A 22584-nucleotide genomic window follows, 5' to 3' on the forward strand; every position below is an offset into this window, starting at 1 on the left:
GTCTCCAGTGTCAGTCTGGGTAATGGGGCGTGGAGGCGTTATTTATATGTTTGTCGATTGCAAGTATATTAGTTAACTTAATTCACCTGTTGTGAATTTAATTAGACCGTTTTACAAGGTCGCGCCATTTTTGTAGTTTTTAGTGGAAGGTTTCGACGCCTTCAAGACTAAAGGTGGACTTACATCGATGTCTCCTAGTAGTCATGGTGACACATACGCTCCAAGAGTGATTTGGAAGTGAAAACGGACTTCAATTAGTATATTTAGTTCTGTTGTTGCGCTAACCCGTTGTCAGGTTTACCAGAAAACTACCGCAATGGTATCTTTTAAAGTGCAAAATTGCATTATTCGTGCTTGCAGCCGTATTAATAAACAGGTCCGTGATGCGGACTATAATGTGTTCCTTTGCGTAGTTATGGTAATGCATTTAGTCGGAAGAATGATGACGGGCTTTCGATGTTGTACTGGTTCCGTTATTTTGGTAAACAGGAACACGATATTATTCAAGGTTTGCAGGAACGATTCATTTTCAAATAAATACATGCACTGTTTGTTATATCAGCCACCGTAATACTGGCTAAGGTGCAAAAATGATCTTTCTTATAGTGCGAGGTAGTCGATGGGTCCATACCTGTAATGTAGGAGTCTTACACTATTTCTCCCAGATTACCAGTATTTAGACATAGATCTCATGTTATACAGATATGTTGTTGATAATCACATAAACGCTATGGTTCTTTTACATATCGATATTGTCAGAACGCTACTGTTATGCCGCCTTATATTTACAAAGTTCCAATTACAAGAGAATTTATAAACAGCCAATTTTTATTAATAAAGGGCATAAGTTGGTGTGTATATATATATATATGGACATTTCCATATATATGGCTTTTCATAACGGAGCGTCCTTTTACATCATTGGGATCAATTTTATACAACATCTGTTTAATGATGATACCATGACAATTATATATTTATACATTTACCACATTATGTAGCGTAGTATCTTACATGGTGCAGTATTTTGAGATACAGATAAGTTTCTTAATTTCAGCACAAAATCATGTATCTATTTTGTTTTATAAATTGAATTTTCATGATCAGCTTTCATGGGAAGAGCGATCTACATGCACTGTGATTGTCATCAGGGGACCTAAATTCATAGCAAAGGAGCTGAGGTTTTGATTCACTGTACTAGTGAGGTGACTATCTTATTAGTCTCTCCCACTCTTCTCTGCTATTAAGACCATGGTGGTAGGTCCGAAACTTTGACATAAAGAACTGCTCCCTTTGTTTACGTTTGAGGTCGGTGTTGCCTCCTCTAGCCGATATTTTAATTTTTTCTATTATGAACCATTTAAATTCATCCTCCCTATGGTTTTCCATTGCCCAGTGTTCAACCAGAGGGGCATTCTTTTTCTTATTCTTGAGCGCCGATCTATGCTCATTCAATCGCAACCTCATTTCACGGCCTGTTTCACCAATATACCCCTTTTGGCATGGACAGATTAGGAGGTATACCACATTGGACGTTCTGCAGTTAACGTGGTCATTCATCCAGTGTGATGTCCCATTCAGTTCCACCTTATCTGTTTGGATGATAGATTTGCAGTGGGAGCATGATCCACATGGGTGATTACCCCTTATTGGTCTTCCTTGGTCTATGCTCAATTGCCTACCATTTTTTGGTTCTCTGTAGGTATGCACAATGCAGTTGCGTATTGTTCTATTTCTCCTGTAGGAAAAGATGGGTTTGGGGAGTGGTGTTTTACCTTGTTTGTTAAGAATGAACCAATTTTTATTGATCAGATTTTTTATTTTGAGGCTCATACCATTATAGTTTGAAACCATAACTATGGTATTTTCTGATTCCTGTTTTTTATCTTTCGGTTCAAATAAGGATGCTCTATTTTGGTATTTTGCTCTTTTATAGCTGTCCCGTATTAGCCTTTTTGGGTATCCTCGCTGGAGTAGTTTGGTTTTAAGATTATCTGCATGTCTTTCAAAGGAATTTTTGTCCGTACAATTACGTCTTATCCTTATGAACTGGCTGTAAGGTATGCCTTCTTTTTGGTTCTTAGGGTGGTAGCTGTTATGGTGGAGCAAAGTATTGCGGTCAGATGGCTTGACAAAAAGCTCCACACATAACTTACCCTTTTCTGCTTTGATTTTTATGTCAAGAAAGTCAACCGCCACTTGACTTTTATTGCTAGTGAATTTGAGGTTGGCATCCCCACAGTTAAGCCACTCAATGAAAGTTGTGAGCTCATCTTCACTTCCTTCCCAGGAATTCGTTCCTGTAGGCGGTGGTATCCAACAGGGCTATTGCTCCCCCTTTGTCTGCGGGTTTTATCATAACTGAATAGTCTTTTGTCAGTTCTTGTAATGCCTTTTGTTCAGCTTTAGTCATGTTGACAAAGGTTTTCTGTGTTTGTTTGAACAAGTTTTCTACGTCATGTTGGACAGCTTCTTCAAATGTTGTTACTTTTGCTGGAACAGTGGCAGATAGAGGAGTAAAAGTGGAAGGATTCTTAAGCCCTGTATTCTGTTCATTTGTTCCTCGTTCTTCATTCTTTGAGAAGAAGAAGTGGAGTCGTACTTTCCGGAAAAATTTGGAGATCTCAATCTGGACTTGAAAAGCATTTCCTGAGGTCGTGGCCACAAAACCTAAGCCTCGATTAAGCAATTTCTCTTCAATAGGTTTCAATAACCGTGAGCTCAGATTGACTATGAACCCGTCTCCGTGCTCGAACCTGCTTGGTCCTGGGGTATCTTCCTCCCGCTCCGTAGGTCCATCGACTGTGGGGGCAGATTCCACTGTACTAAAAAGGAGGCATATTCTGGCCTGGTTGGACAGGAGATGTACCATATGGCCCATCTCCTTTCCAACCAGGCCAGAATATGCCTCCTTTTTTAGGGTTTTGCCAGGGGAGACCTCGCGCAAGATGGTGGGCTCCGCAAGGCCAAGTACAGTGGAATCTGCCCCCACAGTCGATGGACCTACGGAGCGGGAGGAAGATACCCCTGGACCAAGCAGGTTCCTCTCAAAGAATGAAGAACGAGGAACAAATGAACAGAATACAGGGCTTAAGAATCCTTCCACTTTTACTCCTCTATCTGCCACTGTTCCAGCAAAAGTAACAACATTTGAAGAAGCTGTCCAACATGACGTAGAAAACTTGTTCAAACAAACACATAAAACCTTTGTCAACATGACTAAAGCTGAACAAAAGGCATTACAAGAACTGACAGAAGACTCTTCAGTTACGATAAAACCCGCAGACAAAGGGGGAGCAACAGTCCTGTTGGATACCACCGCCTACAGGAACGAATGCCTACGACAACTTGGTGATACGCGGTAATATCGACTCTTGACAGAAGATCCTACACCAAGATTGACCACGAGGATTGGCCATCTGGTCGAAGAAGCTCTTTCTGAGGGCTGGATATTTACAAATGAATCCGTGTTTCTACGCACAACGCATCCGGTAATGCCATACTTTTACATACTTCCCAAAATTCACAAAGCACAGCGGCCGCCCCCTGGCCGCCCTATAATTTCGGGAATTGTTTCTTTACTAGAACCGCTCTCTACCTTTGTAGATGTATTCTTGAGACCCATGGTGCGACTTATGCCAACATATTTACAAGACACCAAAGATCTGTTTAGACTACTTCCAGAGATTGACTTTGATACTTCATTGGATTTACTGGTGTCATTTGACGTGGAGTCATTGTACACCTCCATCCCCCAGGATGAAACCCTGGAGGTGATTGAAGAACTTTTAGGTGCACGTGACTTGGACTCCATCACGCCCGTCTCTCTAATAATGGACTTAGCATCAATAGCCATGAAAGAGAACTTCTTTCAATATGAAGAGAGGTATTACCTACAGACATCTGGTACCAGCATGGGCAGTATTTTTGCCCCAAGCCTGGCGAACCTCTACATGCATAAATTTGAGCAGGACCACGTACTAAAAGCAACAAACCCGTATCTAACATCTTTACGGGTTTGGAAAAGGTACATTGACGACATCTTGGTGGTATGGCGAGGGAGTGAACAGGATCTTATGATCTTCCACGAATGGTTGAATAACCGTAACAATTTCTTACGGTTTACTGTAGAACACAACCAACATTCACTCGCGTTCCTCGACCTTCTAATCACTGTAGCACCAGAAGGATTAAGATCCGAGCTCTACAGGAAGCCCATGTCTCGGAATTCATTCCTACAATACGGAAGTTGTCATCCAAAATCACTCCGGGATAACCTGCCCTTCGGGCAGTTTTTGCGTGTACAACGAAATTGCTCAATGAAAGAGAGCTTTAACAAGCATGCTAAAGACCTAGAAAAACAATTACTAGAAAGAGAATACCCTAAGAAACTGGTCCGCATGTTGAAAAAGAGGGCTTCTAACAACAATCGGGAAGCATTACTGGAACCTGCTCCACCTAAGAGACAGAACGCACGGATGACATGTATTAACACCTTCAGCACCAGATCAAATGCAATTCAACGCATAATCAAAAAACATTGGAAGATCCTAAAGACTGGTCTGGACACATTAGAACAACCCCTTTTTGCTTTGAAAAGAGGTACGAGCATCAGGGATCAGTTAATACATACAAGACCACGCTCTGAAGACAATCACAAAGTGGGCACACTTTGGGACATGCCAGCAGTGACAGGACACGATCCCTGTGGGAATTGTGCGGCCTGCCCACAAACAAAAAAATCAACCAGCATTGACATAGGAACAAGGAGAGCATGGGAACAAAGACGCTTCACAAACTGCAACAGCAGTAATTTAATTTACCTAATTACCTGTGCATGCTCCTTAAGAAATGTCGGGATGACAACACGGAAAATCAAAACTCGGATTTCTGAACATAAAAGCACAATCCGTTGCAAAAAACAGGCGACCCGACTAACAAATCATTTCCTAGAAGTGGGACACAAACCAACAGACTTCCAATGGACAGTGCTGGAGCAACCATCTATCCCAGCCCACATCACAGATGTATCAAAACACCTCTTCAAAAAAGAACAGAAGTGGGTGTACAGATTAAACACTGACAAGGCAGGCCTCAATGAGGATATCCCTTGGATGTCTTTATAACATAATACTTTCCTGCACAGTATTGGTGTCTATTGACCATTAACCCTCATCATATACCAGCAAAATATACCACCAACTTGTGAGGTACTAGAATAGACAATATGCCAATATTCTCATCAATAAGCTGATGCTTTAATGTCATTTTTCTTCATAACATCACCTCAGATTCGCTAATGCCGAGATCAATATAATCTTGCACCCACAGTATTAGTGCTCAATGACCCTTCACCCTCAGTATATACTCGCAAAATATACCACCTACTCGTGAGGTACAAAACCAGACAATATGCCAATACTCTCATTAATATGATGATGCCTAATTGTTATTCTCCTTTACAACACTATCTCATAAAATGCCTACAAAATACCACAAAAGACAAGATGCTATCTACATACTCGCTAATGCGGAGGTCAATTGGATACTGCACCCAAAACTCAAACTACGTCTGATAATAAAAATACACGGACGAACAAGAGATCACACGTATAAATTAAGTATTTATAACATGCTATATCATAGGATGCGTAAACATGTAGATCTCAGCCAGACACAAGTAGAGTAAGATTGGTACTATATATGTACTACATTACCCATGTAACTTGCAGTAGCGCCTTCGGATGATGCGCTTAATTTGATACTGCATCCCAAACTCAAACTACGTCTGATAATAAAAATACACGGTTGAACAAGAGATCACACGTAAAAATTAAGCATTTATAACATGCTATATCATAGGATGTGTAAACCTGAAGATCGGAGCCAGACACAAGTAGAGATAGATTGGTACTATATATGTACTACATTACCCATGTAACTTGCAGTAGCGCCTTCTGATGATGCGCTTACATTACGAATTAGGGAACTAAATACTACAATTCCCATCATGCTTAGCCGCGGAATCGACGCCGTGTCTAACCAATCACATGCAATCTTTTACGAAACATAACATGTCTGTTTACGCGGCCGCGGCCCCGGCACCTCCCCATGCAGCACAGATGTCTGCTAGGTGTACCGACGGGCAGGTAAGCAGACGCCGAGATAATACAATTGAATGAATCGAGATAACAGCGCGTATTATACTCTCTTTGGCCTCGCAAACTCATGTCAGAATACGCGTTACTAAATAGATCTGGAGATCGATGTTTCGCGATCTCGCTTTCTCCATATAATAGACCAGGGACTTCACAATCAGTCCCGCGTTGAGTAACCGAGTTACTTAGAAGGTATTATTACCTTGGATTATTAGCTAAACAACGAGGATTAATCAGCAAAATATACATTTGGGCATATAACGAGAGAATAAAAGTTAACCTAGAAAGGAACCGCCCACGCTTTATAGCGGGTTACAGGACTACCGCCATAGTATAAAAACAACAACAAGTAAAATTGCTTTACTTTGAATAAAGAATAGAAGTAATTGACACATATGTATAGTTGTGGGCTTCTTCATATAGATCTAACAGGGCATAAAAGAGTATCTCACGATACATCATGAGATCGCAAAGGTGATGAAGCTTCTCATACGATATACTGAGGCGACATGATGATGGAGTATAAGAGGGCTAGTCTGTAAGAACCATTCATGGAAGGCCAATAGATTTGCAGACCTGTGTATTATTTGGAGCGCTTTCCTGTCTAGCTCTCGCGAAGGTTTTTAATTACGACTCTATATACAAATTTTTCTGCATTATAGAGCGGTGCACTATCTTTCTGAGCTGTTGCCAGGTGAGGAGAAGCACGTTCCTCTCGATTCTAAGGTGAGCTAGAGGATATGGTTAAAATAGGGTGAAGAGAACCCACACTATGAGCTATTAACTTGCATGAAGCTCATGATAATAGATGACTTATACTAATTGTAGTACTGTTATTCTATTTTTGTATGTGTCTTTTTATCTATGTTGTCTGTGTCTGGATGACTTGCGTCCTGGGACAACCCTGCACACATAGGAGGACTACCAGGATTGAACAGGTGATATCTGTATCAACTTTGTTGTATTTCTTTTCTAAGCAGTAGCAAAATACATAGGTCCCGATGAAGCGGTAGATACCTTGTGGATCTTTAAATAACCGCAGAAACATGTTGACCAATACATCTGGTCAGTAGCTATTTGCTGAACGTACTGGCCTTTTTTTGCACTGAATTGTTTTTAACATTGGAAGTGGACGGCACCAGAATAAAGTATTTTTGCGCTCACTCTCCAATTTTAATAGAGCACTTTTCCTTTTTCACATCTTTTTCATGCACTGCTTTCAGTTACTAACATCAGTCCTTTGTGCCCCTTACCCTATAGTACTAGCCATTCCCATTTACACCAAGTGAGGCGGCAACAACAAAGATTCTCCACTTTGGGAAGTGGTTCAAATGATGAAAGGGCAGCAAAGGAAGAGTAACTGATGGATATTTTCCCATACAGTGCGATATCCTGTTGTGTGCTCTACAAACACACTTAGAGTACACATTAAGTCATCTTTGACACACATAGATTCATTGTAGACCCACAGTTATTCTTTTTGTAATACGTATTATGTGTAGGGGGTAGTAACTGTGTGGTCGTTAAATATTCCCTAGGACCCTCCACCCACCTGTTTGTTATTGTTGAACAAGAAAATAGCCACTTTCTAAAAATGATATTTTCAAACACACAATTTAAAAACCATCTTCACTAAAAGATGTGTTATTAAATTCTGAGTTCATGGATTCCAAACACAATTTTTGCATCTTATCCCTATGGGAAGATATGCTTGTAAAATGTTACAAAGCATTCCCCATTCTGTCCTATTGGGCAAGATAGCCTTTCAATAGTGAAAAACTAAATTTGCAGTATTGCACTATCAGGACATGTTACACACAGCAGTACATTTCCTACATTTCACATACACTGGACCCTGCCCAGGGGGTACCGTGGGCCTACTATAGGGGTGTGTCATGTGTAAGAAAAGGGAAGGGTAGGGCCGGGCAAGTTGGTGAACTTGCCAAGTCGACATGGCAGTTAGCAAACTGTGCACAGGCACTGCAGTGGCAGGCCTGAGACCGCTTTTCAGGGTTACTCATGTGGGTGGCACAATCAGTGCTCCAAGCCTACTAGTAGCATTTGATTTACCAGCCCTGTCACACTCAGTGCACTTTACTAGGGACCTACTGGTAAAACAAATAAGCCAATTGTTGCGGTGATTCTCCTCATACACAGAACTATGCACAAGAAAACAGGACCTCAATAAATAGGGGTGTACCTCCTACCACATTAGTACCCAAAATCCCAACCGACTTAAAATAGTTTCCCATTCGCTCTCCTACAAATATCAAGAAGCTACGAATGTTTAGTCAACCTAGAACACGAGCACTCCCGATTCACCTCAGAGTTGCAAGAACAAGGCAATCTTTCGCTAAATAAGTCCAACATTTTTATTTTGACTATAGTGATTCATAAAACAGTAGGCGAACCACGACCAGCAGCAGAATGAATAAAGCTAGCATCATTAGCACTGTTACAATACCATAGAATACAAATGAGTCATCATTTTATAAAGACAGGGAAAAAGGCAAAATAACTATGTCTAATCACCCTCCCCGTGGCAGTAAGAAGTTATTTTATATAACAGAAGATCTCTAGGTGTTGTTTGCAGACCCCCTACCTCAAAGCCTAAACGCAAAGGTTTACATCATAGGAACAACGGAGCTCAACTCCCTGGAATGACTTTCTTCGAGTGTGTTTCAAAAACATTCAACAACACTATATCAAAGCACGATTCTTCCTTATTGCAGCTGTTAGTAACTTTTTTTGTCTAGGTAATAGGGACTGACCAGAACATGATAACAAGAGACATTGTTGATCTCCCTTGCACATTATGTTCAGACAGAATCTGAAGGGAAAGCTGAGCACGTGAAAAACAATCTGTTATCATGTGCAGGACAGAGGCAAAGTGTTGCAAAAACAAACTGTAGCAGAGGCGGGCGCAAAAAGCAGCAGCATAGGGCAGGCGACACTCATGCTAAATGTATCTACGGAAAAAACACAGTTGATGGACAGAATGCAGAACAATGTCTTACATTCACCCCAGTACAAAGATCTGGGCCTTAATCCATCGTTTTTTTGCACTCCACACCACCCTACGTCAGACAATGGCTATATGCAAATCAGCCTTGACCCTGTGCCTCATGGGAACAGTCCAGCCCGAACTACCAAGCCATGTCTTTCCTAGACCGGAATCAAGCATCCAAGGACCGGTTTCTGGCTATCAGCCTTCTTCAGCTTGGATAGCTTGACTCCAGTGATGTGGAGAGCCTGGGACTCACGTCTGAGCATACCCAGCCCACTCGGGGTGAAATTTGCAAAAAACACAGTTGATGGACAGAATGCAGAACAATGTCTTACATTCACCCCAGTACAAAGATCGGGCCTTAATCCATCGTTTTTTTGCACTCCACACCACCCTAGGTCAGACAATGGCTATATGCAAATCAGCCTTGACCCTGTGCCTCATGGGAACAGTCGAGCCCAATCTACCAAGCCATGTCTTTCCTAGACCGGATGCTTGATTCCGGTCTGGGAAAGACATGGCTTGGTAGTTCGGACTGGACTGTTCCCATGAGGCACAGGGTCAGAGCTGATTTGCATATAGCCAGTGTCTAACCCAGGGTGGTGTGGAGTGCAAAAAAACGATAGATTTAGGCCCAGATCCTTGTACTGGGGTGAATGTATGACATTGTTCTACATTCTGTCCATCAACTGTGTTTTTTGCAACTTTCACCCCGAGTGGGCTGGGTATGCTCAGACGTGAGTCCCAGGCTCTCCACACCACTGGAGTCAAGCTATCCAGGCTGAATGAAGGCTGATAGCCAGAAACCGGTCCTTGGATGCTTGATTCCGGTCTGGGAAAGACATGGCTTGGTAGTTCGGACTGGACTGTTCCCATGAGGCACAGGGTCAGAGCTGATTTGCATATAGCCAGTGTCTAACCCAGGGTGGTGTGGAGTGCAAAAAAACGATAGATTTAGGCCCAGATCCTTGTACTGGGGTGAATGTATGACATTGTTCTACATTCTGTCCATCACTGTGTTTTTTGCAATTTTCACCCCGAGTGGGCTGGGTATGCTCAGACGTGAGTCCCAGGCTCTCCACACCACTGGAGTCAAGCTATCCGGGCTGTATGAAGGCTGATAGACAGAAACCGGTCCTTGGATGCTTGATTCCGGTCTGGGAAAGACATGGCTTGGTAGTTCGGACTGGACTGTTCCCATGAGGCACAGGGTCAGAGCTGATTTGCATATAGCCAGTGTCTAACCCAGGGTGGTGTGGAGTGCAAAAAAACGATGGATTTAGGCCCAGATCCTTGTACTGGGGTGAATGTATGACATTGTACAACATTCTGTCCATCACCTGTGTTTTTTGCAAATGTATCTAAGGGCCACATAACCCCATATAACATCCTTCCCCATGTAAGTCAGTAGAACATAAACAGAAAAACAAAAACAGAGTTCAAAAGTCGGGCAGTATTCAAAATCTTGGTGAGGAACTTTCTAAAAAAACAAATTGGAGAAAAAGGGAAAGTCCTAAGAAAATAAAAAGTCACATTGAGCTGGAAAAAAGAGTAAGTAATCCCAGACCGCGGAATTGTGACGACCCACGTATTCAATCCATGAAGGTATGTGTGCAAAGAAATACAATTCCCTTTAATAGTTCATCCTTGTCATTGGTAGAAAAAAGCAATGACATCCAATTAAGTGAGTCGATGGAACAATCATGTTCCTCATAAGCAGGAGCATCCAAAACTAGAAATGGAAATCTTGGGTGATATTCAATGAAACTATGTTGTAGGAAAGTCTGCGCAGCCACACAGAAATTCCATGGAGCCAAGATTCCAAGTAAAGCTGCACGTGTCATTTGACTATCCACAGAACAAGCCTCATCATGCGCCTCTAAGGGACCCATCTACCATCGAAAATCAGGGATTTTACACCATGTGTTCGATAAGCAAAGTTCCATCGCCTAGGAGAAATTACATATTTTGCAATTATGCACTGGTTGCACACAAGTATAGTAGGCAAAGAGAAAGGTCAAGTTGTACCTTACGCCAATCGTCGCTAAGGGCAAGCATAAAAAACCTCATACAGGCGATTGCAATACAGTTGTACCTGGGCCGGACCTGTGCAGAGCCACAAAGTGAGCAGCCATTGCGGAGCAAAATGAGGAGAAGCAGGACACCAGCTGCTAGCGCCAATATTAAGGGGAACCCTCCGAAAACGCTTGAAAGTATAAAATGAATCAAAGCTGGTATTACCCCGAATATAGTTTGAAAAGAAGCAACCAGGCCAGATCCCACACATTTAAATAAGTGCGCAAGCTCTGTCATCTCATATGCATTAAATATTTGGTGAATGAGTTCCCCAAAATGAAGTGGGAGGTTAATGTTAAGAAGCAACTGTATCTCAATCGAGGTCTGAGCCACATGCAATCGGAATGTTTCTTTTGCGGAAGAGATGGCCACCTCCTGTTGGAATAAAAGGGCTTAGAGCCTGCTCAACTTGTTGAACTCTGCTTTCAAAGTCAGAATGTAAGGCCAAAGTGAAGAATCTAAACTCCCCTGCGGGCGGGAAAAGGACATTGCTACAGCAAGTTTTGCGCTGGGAAACTGTTACCAAGTATGGGGCTCCCGCCCGCAAGCCGCAGAAGTCTTGATTGTTTATAATAAGATAGCTGCCGTTAGTAAGCAATGTAAAGACAGGCGTGATGGATGGTACTGGGGTCCTCTTTAATAAGCAAGCGAGATTTGGCGCTGACACGTTACACTCGCTGTGCAATTTAACGTGTTTGCACACAAGAGAGTGCCCCACTGTCGAATCACACTTCTCCCCTGTAAGGAAAATTTGTTTATCCTCCCTCAGACACTAATAAGCAAAGGGCAGGGTCCATAAATCATGCAGAAAAGCATTAGCAAGCGGTTCAAAGCGACCAACAGGAAAGTGTTGCATACATGATTTAAATTGAAAAAGGGCAAAGAGATAACCCCATGAATTAACCAAACAGCAGAGTCCGTTTCTACCACTGAGAATGGCAAAGGCTTCAATTGTTCAAGATGTAACGGCGTATACTCAGCATCTTTCACAGACATGAACCTCTGTTTATCAGTCAGGTTAAAAGGCAAAAATAAAGCAGTGGCATTCAAGTAATCCCCAGGCACTTTACCCATTTTCAGTGTCTGCAATGTCCAAGCAAATTACATGACTGACCTTAACTGATTCTGACCATGATACAACACGGAAACATCACTTTGCACAATATCTATTACAGAAGAAACAATATTGTCTAAGGGATAAATACGTGAAGAAAGTGTGTTAATGCTGTTGTCCACCACAGCAAGGACTTTTTCTTAAATTGGCCTGATCAATTTGACTTAGACAGAAGGCTGCTTCCATCTGGGAAAGTTTCCACATTTTATTATAAGCGGCATAAATAAATCGCTTGGCTCTTGGACTGTGTGGGCACAGGAGAAAATCAGCCGAATCAATATCATTCAATAAGAGGGAAAGATGTTGCTTCACATATGTCAGGGTAGAGTGTTCTAACCACTGCTGGCATAACTTACCCACCGAGTATGTAGTCTCAGAATGATGAGATGGATAACAAGGGTCAGGCTTATTCTGAATGAAACCAGGAGTAATATTATAGAAACGCAACTGACATGCATTTGCATTAGTATGCCACACCAACCATCCTGATGAATCAATTTCAGAAACATTAAAAAAGGCATTTTGAAGCAGAGCTTGCAAAGCCTCAGTGGTGTAGTTAGTGTGTAACCGCCATTTGTCATTTTCAGCTAAGGAAGGAATGGAAGGGGTATTCAGATTTTTGACAGTTGCGAGGCCATAACAGGATGTTTGTTAATTGGTATCATTCAAAAATAACAATTGAGTTGGGATCAGGCAGGCACAATGTAATGCCTCAGTGCCCTGAACCTCCCATGGCTTTGTGCCCCAAATTCACTTTAAATCTACAGTCTGTTTCCAATGGTCATAACCTTATGTAGTCAATTGTGTTCTTAACAAGTTGGTGTAAATCAGTTTAGTGTGGATTAACAGAAACTTAGATTCAGGGGGGGTTTTAGTAAAAAAAAAATAGGATTCAAGATTAGGCAAATCATATTCTGAAAAATAGGTGGACTTATTTCTAAGAGTTTGAGAACTCCCCTCTAGGGGAGTTGGACAATATTCCCATTGGGTACAATTAAAAACAGGTCTCATTGTGTTGGTTTTGTGTAAAAAATGATGACCATGATGTTAATAGCAAAAGAGATCACCATAATTGGCAGAATTTAAATACAAATCTTCAGCATCAAAGGCAGCATAATATTTTAAATCTGAAAACAGTGCATGACCTGCTTGCACATCCCAATCGTCCGAATGTATGTCCTGTGTCACCACATTTCCTAATCAGATGAGAAGCACGTATGGAACGCGAAGGACCTCAGTCGGTCCATGGATTTCATAAGCTACTTTGTCCCAAACGATGCCATCAGGAACTGGGAAAGCTGAATTGTTCACAAGAGACTGGTCACGTTTCATGATATGGGACGAGGTGTGAGAAGCCAAAGTTCTGTTGACCATTTTTACTGCAGTGCGTTCAGGGAGAAAATGGCCGTTAATAAATAAGTACAAAGAACACTGTCACAAATCCAATTGACATGAAGAGGAAAATCAGGATGAGCACTAACCAAATGTAGGTCCATGGGTGAACGAAGTACGTCTTTTTGAACCAAGAGTAAAAAACAAGCAATTTGGATGGTGGTGCAACAGACAAACTGGATAATGTGGAGGACGAGCCAGAAGAAAGATTTGCCAGTTCTCCATCACCGGCATTACCTTGGGTTGCAAGCAAAGGTGAAAGCGTTGAATCGTCCATTCGTGCTCGTGGTCTAGATGATATCTCACTCACAGAATCCATAGCCAGAAAAGGGAGCACAATATCCATTGCAGAAAAGGTGTGTCGCAATGGTTGAAGATCAGTTACAGTGACTATCATATGAGCAGACATCCATGTGGCAGCAGATGACGACACAGTCAAAGATGCTAAGGAAATTGCGATGCATGAAACTGCAGGTGTCACACTATTCATAATCGGTCACACGGTGTAACTTGACATTGTCCACTGAGATGTACCTGTTGTTTTGCGACCTGGCAACGGTGGCAAAACGACTGTATGAGTGCCCTTCAGTCCAATTACTGAAACAGGAGAATGGTAAGAGGGACCAAATTATTTTTTGTTTTCAATCTTCTCTCGCACCAGATCCCCAATTTTAGGAAGCCAACTGGTAACAGGAATCAGTAGTGCCTCAACAGAGGAAGATGGTAAATGCTCAGTTGCCAGTGTATCACGTGTCTTCTGTAGCTCCTGTAACATAGCAGAATGATTATCTAAGTCAAACTTAGTGGCAGCCGCCACAATGTCCAGACCATCAAGGTCAGGAACAAACATGTGAAAGCCAAAGAGCATTTTGTAAGCGGTCCGCACACCCAGAGATCTTCTAGGGAGATTATTTAGTGCATGTTGGACCCCATACAAGTGGGTCAGCCAATCCCTGCCAGTAACTAAGACTCTAGCTGTCAAGGATTGCTTAAAGCCATGGTACATTCTCTCCACAACTGAATTGCCCTCGGGCCTGTAGGGAGACAAAAACTGCATCTGTACCCCCAACGACTTCATTGCATCCTTGTAAGCCTTAGAGGCAAACGCTGGACCTTGGTCAGAATGGAAGGTACCACAGGCAAACATCCAGATAAAAACACGCAAATACCTGATGACATTTCGAGCATCAGCACTGCATTGTGGCCAGACCCACAGGAATCTAGTGCACGAATCAACCGCAACCAAGATATACTTGTGTGCAGTATCAGAAGAAAGAGGATCGCAGTGATCAAGATAGACACAGCCAAAAGGTCTATTAGAAATACATAGCTGTGTTTGTGGTGGACGTGGGACCGCAGAAGGCTTGATTTGTTGACAAACATCACAGCAAATAACATAGTTACGACTTACGAGTCTGTTTATATAAACCACGCCACCAGTAATGTTGCTAAAGAATAGAGACTGTAGCTGACACACCAGCATGGGCCGAAGCAATGCCTTAGTGTGCAGCCTTGATCAAAGCATGTCTGCGGTCAGAGTTGGGAATCAGCCTATCCCCAACCAAAGGATAACATGATAAGAGTACTTAGAAGGGAAACCCGAAGGATAATTACCCCCTCCCTAGTTGAAGCGACCGCTGCCAGAATGTCATTATCAATCTTAGTCATAGATCTTGTAACTGCTGCTAAGTAACACATGGCTACTGCAGACTTGGCCGCTTCATCAGTCAAAGAATTACCAAGAGAGTTTTTTTCGACACGCTGGTGGCCAAGAGTGTGAATAACATGTATGAAAGGCAGATGCTGTTTAAGATCGGCCATTCAAACCCAAAGCGTTTCATGTTTAATTGCACTGCCTTTAGAATGGCGGGAATAATTTTGAGACCAAAAGAATACGTTGTCATTGAACGACTGGTCACAATAGTAAGAATCGCACACAATAAGAGGATTCAAAAGAGGATCAGCAAACTCTAGAGCTGGAACAAGAATACAAAGCTCTCGCAATTATGCTGTACAGTCCCCTAGTGCCTGAGTGTGCACTGTGGAAGACTTAAACTCCCCCTCCTCAATGGAGCCAGCCACAATAGCGCAAGCTGCAGAATAAGCATGTTTGGAAACTGTGGCCGGTTGCACAGAGCCATCGGTATAAATGATGCATTTGTATTCACTTAGAGGAAGAAGCGACAAAGGAGGAGGATGAACAAATTCATACTGTAAAAACTCCTGAGTCTGAAGTGATGGATCAAAGACAAATGTGACATCCGAAGATGTTAAGGAAGTAGCCCATTGAATCAAACAGGGGTGTAGTGCCTTCGAGTTAGGTACACTTGCTTTAATCACCGCTTCCAAAGCAGGGAAGGGGATGACCATAAGAATGTGTTTGCCCTGCGGCAGTGAGCGCTTATTCAGAATCGCCATAGGTACTGCTGTCAACATTTTTTCAACAGAGGAAAAATACATTTCAGCTGCAGTGTATTAGCATGATTTGTATGTAAAGGGTATTGTGTCTCCTTCATTGAATGTTAAGTACATTAAGCCCACTGCTCCTGAAACGATACGTATTACCAGGTTGGTGGAGTTATCACGAGTCATTAAGAAGTTAGTCGCAAGCAAATCCATCTGCAAAGACTGCAGAACAGAAGTATGTTCCGGAAGCCAGCTGGCAGATGATTATGCCCAGCGCATCAAGCCACTCAACGCGTAGAGTGGCTTGATGCGCTGGGCATAATCAGGAATGTATGTCCTCCCGAAATTCAAAAAACCCAGCAGGATTGTAAATGTGCACATTTCTCTAGGAAGTGAGGTGCTAAACCTTTCCCTCGTTATTGAGCTCAAAGCCCAAAAAGAGCACTGCCAAATGGGCAATGTCCGACTTTGCAAAATTGAATTTATTACCCTAGTCGGCAAAGGACAATATTATGTGGTTGACTCGGTCAAAATGCGGCGCTAGGTCATCGTTAGTCAAATAGATGTGATCAACGTACGACAAGGCCTCAGGTCAATGTCAGGCAACAAAGATACTATGCGTGCCGTAAATGCCCCGGGCTTTTCTTATACCCCATAGGCAATCGTGTACATTTTTTCTGATTTCCGACGGCATTGAATGCTTTCAAGTCACTTCTCGCACGGTTGAGATTGTGACTATAGAAACCATTGGAAATGTCAAATGTTGTTTTGTATTTTTTACGAACAATATTATTCACCAACGCCGAGCTGTGTGTGTTTTGCACCGCAAAGGTGCGGCAATGGCTGTTCAAATTTCTATCATCCAATACAATTCGAAATGAACCATCAAGTTTAGGGACAGTAAACAGAGGGTTATTCATAGTTGATGTACATACTCAATTAGTCAAGTCAAGTCAAGTCAATAAATTTATATAGCGCGCTACATACCCAGAGGGTCTCAAGGCGCTTGAAGAAGGGTGGGGAATTACTTGTCAAATATCCACGTTTTAAGTTGCTTTCTGAATGCTAGGTGGTTCTGAGTAAGGCGAAGGTGAGTGGGAAGTGAGTTCCAGGTTTTAGCTGCCAGGTAGGAGAAGGATCTACCTCCCATGGTGGTTTTGTTGATGCGAGGTACAGTGGCAAGGGCTTGGTTGGAGGATCGTAGCTGGCGGGAGGGGGTGTAGAAGGACAGACGTGTGTTGAGGCATTCGGGTCTGATTTCGTAGAGTGCTTTGTGTGCGTGGGTTAGGAGCCGGAAAGTAATCCTCTTATTGACGGGGAGCCAGTGGAGGTTTTTCAGGTGACCAGAGATGTGTTCTTTACGCGGGGTGTCTAATATGAGCCTGGCTGAAGCGTTCTGGATGCGTTGGAGTTTTTTCTGGAGTTTAGCGGAGGTACCGGCGTAGAGGGTGTTTCCGTAGTCCAGTCGGCTCGTGACCAGAGCGTGGGTGACTGTTTTTCTAGTTTCGGTGGGGATCCAGCGAAATGTTTTTTTGAGCATGCGAAGAATGTTGAAGCAAGATGAAGAAACGGCGTTGACTTGCCTGTTGATCGAGAGTGAAGAATCCAGGATGACGCCCAGGTTCCGTGCGTGGTCCGTCGGGATGGGTGCTTTTCCGAGGGCCTCTGGCCACCAAGAGTCATCCCAGGCGGAGGGGGAGGTGCCTAGGATGAGGACTTCTGTTTTGTCTGAGTTCAGTTTCAGATGGCTGTGCTTCATCCATTCGGCTACTTCTTTCATTCCTTCATGCAGGTTGGTTTTGGCAGTGTTAGGGTCTCTGGTGAGTGATAGGATCAGTTGAGTGCCGTTGGCGTAGGAGATGATGTTGAGGTTGTGTTGGCGTGCGATGACCGCGAGGGGGCTCATGTACACGTTGAAGAGGGTGGGGCTGATTGAAGATCCTTGTGGTACGCCGCAGATGACTTCAGTGGCCTCTGACTTGAATGGTGGAAGGCGGACTCTCTGGGTTCTTCCGGTGAGGAACGAGGTGATCCATTCCAGTGCTTTACCTTGGATTCCGACGTTTCTGAGGCGTTGTAAAAGGGTGCTATGACAGACCGTGTCGAAGGCTGCGGAGAGGTCGAGGAGGATGAGGGCGACTGTGTCTCCATTGTCCAGTAGTGTTCGAATGTCGTCTGTTGCTGCGATAAGGGCGGTTTCAGTGCTGTGCTTGGCTCGGAAGCTGGATTGTGAGGAGTCGAGGGATTTGTTGGTTTCGAGGAATGCGGCGAGCTGGTTGTTGACCGCTTTTTCGATGACTTTGGCCGGGAATGGAAGGAGTGAGATAGGGCGGTAGTTTTTGAGTTCGGTGGGGTCAGCTGTGGGTTTCTTCAGGAGGGCGCTGAGTTCGGCATGTTTCCAGCTTTCCGGGAAGGTTGCGGAGTTGAGGGAGCAGTTGATGACGTCTCGGAGGTGCGGTGCTATAATGGAGTCTGCTTTGTTAAAGATGACTGGTGTCCTCAGTGGAGATTGGCTTCCAGTCATTGAGGATGTTCAGGGGGGGTGGGGGTCCTGCAGGGGGTTGGGTGGGTTGGTCTTTGGGTCGGTTGTCGAAGCTGTTGTGGATGTCTGCAATTTTGTTGTGGAAGAATGAGGCTAGGGAGTCACAGAGGGCTTGAGAGGGGGTGATGTCGTTGGAGTTGGCTGAGGGGTTGGTAAATTCCTTGACGATGTTGAATAATTCCTTGCTGTTGTGGGCGTTGTTATCTAGTCGGTCCTTGAAAGCGGCTTTCTTGGCATTCCGGATCAGTTGGTGGTGTATGCGGGTGGCGTTTTTGAAGGCGTCCTTGGTGCTGGTGGTTGGGTTTTTTTCCAGGCCTTCTCAAGGGAGCGGCAGAGTTTCTTGGATTTCTTAAGATCATCGTTGAACCAGGAGGCCTTCTTGCTGCCTATTTGGATTTGTCGTTTTTTCAGTGGTGCTAGGATGTCGGCGCTGTTAGATAACCAATGGGTGAGGTTGGTGGCTGCTTGGTCTGGGTTTGAGGAATGGGCTGGGGGGTTTTGAAGAAGCGATGAGGAGATCTGGTCGATGGTGATTTTGTTCCAGTTTCTTTGCAGAGTGGGTTGGGGGTGGTTGTTGGATGTGGGCTTGTTGTAGGTAAAGTGAACGCAGCTGTGGTCAGTCCAAAGGAGAGCTGTAGTGTGGCTGAAGGAGACATGTTTGCTGGAGGTGAAGATAGGGTCGAGTGTGTGACCTGCGATGTGGGTGGGGGTAGTGACAAGTTGTTTAAGTCCGAGGTTGTCGAGGTTGTCCAAAAGGGTGGTGGTGTTGCGGTCGTTGTTCTTTTCAAGGTGAAAGTTGAGGTCTCCCAAAAGTATGTAATCCTCGGAGGGGAGCGCGTGTGGAGTGATGAAGTCCGTGATGTCCTCGCTAAATTGTGCGCGGGGTCCTGGTGGCCTGTAAAGGAGGGTGCCTCTGAGTGTGGTCTTGGGGTCGGTGTGGATCTGGAAGTGAAGGTGTTCAGTGTTGGCGAGATTGACGTCTGAGCTGGTTGAGATGCGGATGGATTTCTTATGGACGATAGCGATGCCTCCTCCTGTGTGGCCGGTACGGTCCTTGCGAATGATCTTATAGCCTTCCGGGATGGCAATGGTGATGTCTGGGGCTGATGTGGCGTTCATCCATGTTTCTGTAAGGAAGGCGACGTCCGGAGAGATGGTGTCTAGTAGATTCCAGAGGTCGATGGCGTGCCTGTGGACCGAGCGGGTGTTGAGCAGGATGCATTGTAGGTGGTTGGGGTCGGATATCTGGTGTGTGTTCGTAGATGAGGAGTTGTTCTTTGTGCCGTCGAACTTGCAGGAGTTGCAGGAAAAGGGTCCATGGGTGTGTCCAGGGGCGGCTTGGACGCAGTTGGGGGAGCGGCCGGGGTTAAGGGCTAGGAGGGTGGTGGCATCATAAGTAATGCGGGAGGGGTGGGCATTACGAGGACCAGGGGCTCTGGCGCTGGGCGCGGTCCAGGGGCGGACGGGCGTAGACGGGCTTACCTTTGGCGCACCTTCGGCGCGGCCGTAGCGCGTGGACGCTGCGCGTGGGGGCATTGGCCATAAATGGAGAGAGAAGGGGGCGGAGCGTGGGAGGGGCGAGCCAGGGAACAACAAGTCTACAAAATGGAGGGTCAAAGGCAATGCGAGGCAGGGGCAGCAAATGTATGAAGGCCCCGGGAATGTAATCAAAGTCCCAGCAAAATAGAGAAAGCCTGTTTAAATGTCGCGCTGCAATATACAGCAGAGAGAGCGGCGTGAAATGCCAGTTAAAGGTGCTGATACTCCAACTGTCTTACAATGTCACAAACTGAAGCTTTCACCTCATGTTTGATGGGATATTGATGTTGAGGTTGTGGCATAGAGCGTAACATTATTTCCTGAGCCGGTGAATCAACATCCCAACCCACCTGATTGCGATACACAGCTGGGGCCAAGGTCAAAGCCTATTCCTCCACGAAAGCCTGCGCCTGTCCCTCAGGGACACAACAATAAAAACTCAGAAGTATTACATTTTCCCCTCGAGAAGAGGCTAACACAAAGGGTGGATTCCAATCTCTCTCCGCCAACAAAATGTCATATGAAGCAGTAACATTCTATCAGAAAACCACCTTAAAGGGACGTTGCATATCACCTTCAATTTGGAAAAGGACTTCATAGAGTCAGTCTGTTTGTGGGGCTATTCGGGTATCTACAGTCTCAATAGTAACAAAAGTGTCAGATACTGTCACATCCAGACGGGGACGCAGAGCCTCACTGACTATGGAAACGTCTGCCGCGCTGTCGAGCAGAGTCACTGCCCATGTCCAATCCAGGATTCGCGTTCTCACTGTCTGTAGCATATCTCGCTGTTAAAGCGGCAACCTTTTTCTTTTTAAAAGAAGTTCGGGTAAGAGGGAAATCACCCTGCTTGCCCTTGACTTCAAACTGGCGAGGCTGTTCACAAAGTTGTCATGAAGGTTGACTTCTACCCCGATCCTGGTGATCTCCTCTGTGATGACCTGTCATCCTGGGTTTTCTGGTTCCATGTTGGAACCTAGAGTTTGGAACCACATGATACCAAGGTTCCCATATCTTGTAATTCCATGTTTGTCAGATGTTAGCTGACTGTTGGTTGGGGCTGATTAAATATAACCTACTGAACTTAATCCAGTGTGAATCTCACATTATTACACTGGCGACGTTTCTGGATGGGATCCACTCGTGCAGGATAGCCTCAACAACAGGTGAATAGCTGAACATTAAGTGAAAATCTCACATGACAGCTGTGTCGGTGAAGGAAGATCAACCAACATCTTCAAGGTACAGCTGTGGCCCAGCGAAGGAAACACGGTGAAGGACGTTGAGGAAATCGAAAACGTGACGAAAATCAGCAAAGGTAGACTGTTACAATTATTTTTTTGGAAGAAAATGAAAAAAAACGGAGTTTGTAACTGACGTCGATTTTCGAGGGTGATTTCCCTAAGAAATAAGTCCTTTTGTTTGAGAAAAAGGTGGCGGACATCTTGGTTTGGGCGTGTTTCATGGAAGAAAGAAACAAGCGAGATCGCCCATAGAAACTGATACGATTGTTTCCTAGCGGCCATTTTAGGTTGGGAAAAGGAAAAAAACAAGCTCTAATAGCCAAAGAAAGAAACATTTAATGTTGTGGCGGCCATTTTGACTTGGTTTTGAAAAAGAAGAAAAGAAAGCCCAATCCACCTTGGAAACAAGCCTGAATGTTTGTGATGGATTAGTGGTGGCCATCTTGGAATTTTTTTTTCTCGATTTTTTTTGTTTTTTCTGTCATTTCAAGAGGATTGTTACAACTGAAGCAGCGGTTTGGAGCGTGGCATTAAAAGATTATATACTTCAATGGAGAAGGAGGACTGAAGGATCCGTTGTAAGGAAAACGAGTGAAAACGCGAGGGAGAGAAAAGTCGGAGGAGCTTGGCGGACAGATTCCACATTGAGGAACTTGAAGCCTGTCGACGGTGATGGGCACACCTTTTTGAGGGAAGGGCGGTGGTACTTTGTTGATAAAGATTTAATAGTGGTACAAGTGTAAGGGTTTTGAGTGGAATTGGTGCTGTAAAATGCAGAATGTAACTGCACCACCTTTCTTCCTGATGGAACCGGGTGAACCACTGATTAGGTGGAAAAAATGGAAAAAGATCTTTGAAAATTACGCAAGGGTGTGTGGTGCAAATTTGAGTGGTGAAAGGAAGCATGCTTTATTGATGCATTGTTTGGGTGGAGAAGGCCAAGAGATTTTGGAGACTCTTCCGGCCATTCCTCAAGCAGAACAAAGAGGATTGAATGAGTATGAGGTGTGTGCTAGGCAGTTGGATTTACATTATCTTCCTAAAGTGAGTACAATCATGGAAAGGTACTATTTCGGGTTAAGAGAGCAGGGTAAGGAAGAGAGTGT

The sequence above is a fragment of the Lissotriton vulgaris genome, chromosome 11 (genome assembly GCF_964263255.1).
Source record: "Lissotriton vulgaris chromosome 11, aLisVul1.2, whole genome shotgun sequence".
In the NCBI taxonomy this organism is placed as follows: Eukaryota; Metazoa; Chordata; class Amphibia; order Caudata; family Salamandridae; genus Lissotriton; species Lissotriton vulgaris.